The sequence below is a fragment of the Cardiocondyla obscurior genome, linkage group LG03 (assembly GCF_019399895.1).
Source record: "Cardiocondyla obscurior isolate alpha-2009 linkage group LG03, Cobs3.1, whole genome shotgun sequence".
Classification (NCBI taxonomy): domain Eukaryota; kingdom Metazoa; phylum Arthropoda; class Insecta; order Hymenoptera; family Formicidae; genus Cardiocondyla; species Cardiocondyla obscurior.
The window spans coordinates 6,540,050-6,543,691 of record NC_091866.1 but is presented as its reverse complement, the minus strand read 5'-3'; the positions used below and the strand labels follow the sequence as shown (position 1 = coordinate 6,543,691).

General features: G+C 32.5%; 1 long non-coding RNA gene across 1 annotated transcript; it reads left to right on the top strand.

The window, feature by feature from the left end:
• The first annotated feature begins 1,182 nt into the window (after positions 1 to 1,182).
• On the top strand, positions 1,183 to 2,991 carry LOC139101261 (uncharacterized). Its single transcript, XR_011545531.1, has 3 exons — positions 1,183 to 1,530; positions 2,192 to 2,724; positions 2,809 to 2,991. It is a non-coding gene; the product is annotated as an uncharacterized lncRNA (long non-coding RNA).
• Positions 2,992 to 3,642: the final 651 nt, after the last annotated feature.

The window sequence follows — 3,642 nt, the reverse complement described above, 5'->3', positions numbered from 1 at the left end:
AATAATTTTAGTTTTATAAAAAAATAAATTTTATGTTTTTAAATTATAAGTTTAGTTTTTAATCAAGAGGCACGGTAGTGCCTCGCGCCAAGTATAGGCGCAGCGAGGCACTATCATGCCTCTATTACGCGAGACGACGTTTTGAGAATCCGTAGATTACCGGATCTCAATAACGGCTCAACCAATCGCTTTCTTAATAGGCATATTGCATTGATTATGGTCGATTTATATAATAAAAGTCTTTTTATTATTTCGCTGCGTGGTCTATAAATAAAGATATCGCGATTATAATTTTGGTTACAAGAGTAAAATTATTAAGGGGAAGCTAAACCTTCCTGTTTTACCACGCAATCGTAAATTCGACTATTTTTCTAAACGGCTGAACGGAATGAAAAATCCTTCTCCAGGATTAAAGTACGCACGCTTATGAATACCGGTCTGGTCAGTTTGATATAAAATATGCGAAAAAATTATTTTTTATGTGTTCACCTACGAAACATTTATTTACTGCATAGGTCATATCGCTTAGACGCACAAACAGAGACCAGGCCGGAATTCCTGAAACATCAAGGAAAAGAATGGCGCACTTGAAATTACGATTCGAAGGCTAACAAAAAAGAATAGTCGAATTTACGATTTAGCAAAATGTGCACGGGTCAGCATGTGCCATTTTGGTAAAAATGTCACGAAAAACGAGCAAGATTAGTTCCGGCGTCACAGGATAGATGGCAGTGTTGTACATACATGTGTTCATATAGAAATAACAGACCTTTGCCTGTTTGCTTGCTTTGCCTGCTTGTCTATCCTGTCCTGTCCATCTTGATGACCATGTGCAAGAGGAATCATATTTTTATATATAAATTGCTACAGCGCAATAACAATTTATTTATAAAAATATGATTTTCTGTGCACATGGTGTTATAAAAAAAAAAATTTTTTTTAATTAGAAAAAAAAATTATAAGTACGTACATAACCGGACTCGAACCGGCGCTTGCACGGTCGTCAAGTTAGCAGGCCCGCTGTTAGCCGTTACGCTACAAAGATATTTTAATAGTTTAGGCGAAGTTACTGGTACTTGTATGACAATAGTACCATTTGAACCTTTACCAAAAATGTGTGTAATAATCAGCTAGATTATTGAAAGATTGAATATTCTAGCTGTCTAATTTACATATTTAGTGTAAATGTTGAAATGCTACGGTGTCAAGTATCAACCATGGTACTTTCCACTTATAAAAGTCATAACTTATTTATTCATGTATGTAGCTGATACCAGAAGCAAAATATGTATAATATATACATTCTTATAAACGGATTGAAATATATGTTTAATCCGTTTATAAAAATGTATATTGATTTTTCTGATTATCGTTAATACATTTTATATTGTTTTACACAGGTTACTAAGACAAAAAATAAAGAAATAGAGGAGGTAAAACAAATTTCCTCCAAAAAAATTGAAGAAGAAACTGAACAAATAATGAAGCATGCTTAGAAACTGATCAATAAAGCTGAAACTGATAAACAAGGTGCACTAATAGCATATCGTACCAAGAGTACAGAGCAGATGAAAAAAACGATTATCGAATGCGATGCTAAAGTCTTTGTGAAAGTTTTTAAACATTCAAACACATTCATTCTTTTACAATATTAATTTATGTAATTTATTCTGTAGATATATATATATATATATATATATACAGGGTGTCCCAGATCAGTGGACGATGCCGAAAATGATAGGTAGATTTAATCGAATTAAAACGAAAAGTCCTGTACCATTTTAAAAAATTCTCAATAGTTTTCAAGAAAAAAATTAATTTATGTACACGTAAGAGCGACGAGGAAGCGTGGGCTGAGTGAGCGCGACAGACAACGGTGCCATTTCTAGTCATTCGCCTGTCGCGCTCACTCACGCGCAGCTTTCTTGTCGCTCTTACGCTTATACATTTAAATTTTAAAACTTTTCGTTTTAATTCGATTAAATCTACCTATCATTTACGGCATCGTCCACTGATCTGGGACACCCTGTATATATATATATATATATATATATTTTAAATCTATATTTTGTTTATTACTTTTCTCTATACGTTTCTAATTTATTCAACTTATACGTACTCTTTGTGATACTTAAAAAAATTTTGGGTTTAAAAAAATATAAATGATATGTTAGAATAAAATGTGTTTCAGGTCAACGCTATGGTCGAAGAAGTGCGAAATACCGTGGAAGAGGAGATACGGCTTGCTAACGACAGATATAAAACGTGTTTGGTTCGTATGGAGGTAGAGCGGGTTGCATTAGATGAAAAGCTTGCACAAAGAATTATTATCATGTTATAATTTGTGACTTTCAGACGAGTTTTAGTTAAAGTTTACAACTCGAATTGGATAAAACAGAAAGCGAATTAGCGGAAAAGAAACAAGAATTGAGAACTTTAAAAGATCACATTAGAGCAGAAGCAGCTGAAATGGTTACTAAGAAAAAAGGATTTGATAATATAAAATCAATCTTTGAGACAAAGATCGAAAAATAAATAGGAATTTTTTAATTTTTTGAAGTGTCCAGACGCTTGCGGCGACTCGATACTAATAATAATCGGTAAGCTCGCGAGAGAGAGAACAAATAAAGACAATTTGCAAGGTAAAATAGCGAAGACTAATTTAGCTTAACGTGCTCCGTGCAGGAGCTTGAACACTGCGCATAATTCTTAAAGATCTCACAGGTAGATACCATTTTAAAACGATCATCATGTACCTTGAAAGTATAGACTTTGTTATTATAATTTACACATATTTGTATTTTTTAGCATGCTGTTCGAAAAAAAGAAACATGTAGATGTGCAGTTTTATACTGAAGTCGGCGAAATTACTACAGATTTATGTAGGTAAACATCAACACATGCATGATCGCGACGATCTCGCAGCTGAACAATCGGAACGAGAACTAAGACATAAATTAAAAACTGCTTTTAAAATACTAATAATAATCGGTAAGCTCGCGAGAGAGAGAACAAATAAACACAATTTGCATAGTAAAATAACGAAGACTAATTTAGAAGTATAAATCCTTAAAAATAAGATTAGGAAAAGGAATCAGTTATGTAATAATTTATTAATTTTTAATCAGTTTATTTATTTGTAATGACATTAATAAATTCGTATATATATATATGTTTTGAAAAAAAAGTCCATTAGTTCATTATCTTTCATTTGTGTTAACCTGCAATAAAATGTTATATTAGAAATATTTATACAATGTATAATTAAAAAAAATGTCTAATTAAATTAATAATATTTTGTTTTCTTACCTATCAATGTTTAATAAAAATATAAAGTTTGATTATGTGTGGTACCGGCACCGTGGCCACGTCCGCGGCCACGTCCGCGACCACGGCCCCGGCCCCTATTCCGTCCTCCTTTTTGCCATCTAGGAGCTGAAAAGTAATGAAATGAAATTATTGATATATTGCTTATTATATTGGTATATATTATATTGATATATTTATTTACGTCTTTTTAATTTTGCTTCCAGTTCTTGAATTTTTTCTAACAAATATTTTGTTGTTTCGGCGGATGGTATGGCGGCCTCTTCTTGTAATTTTAATGAATGATGAGCGCTTTGGACCGTCTCCTTGTCGCAA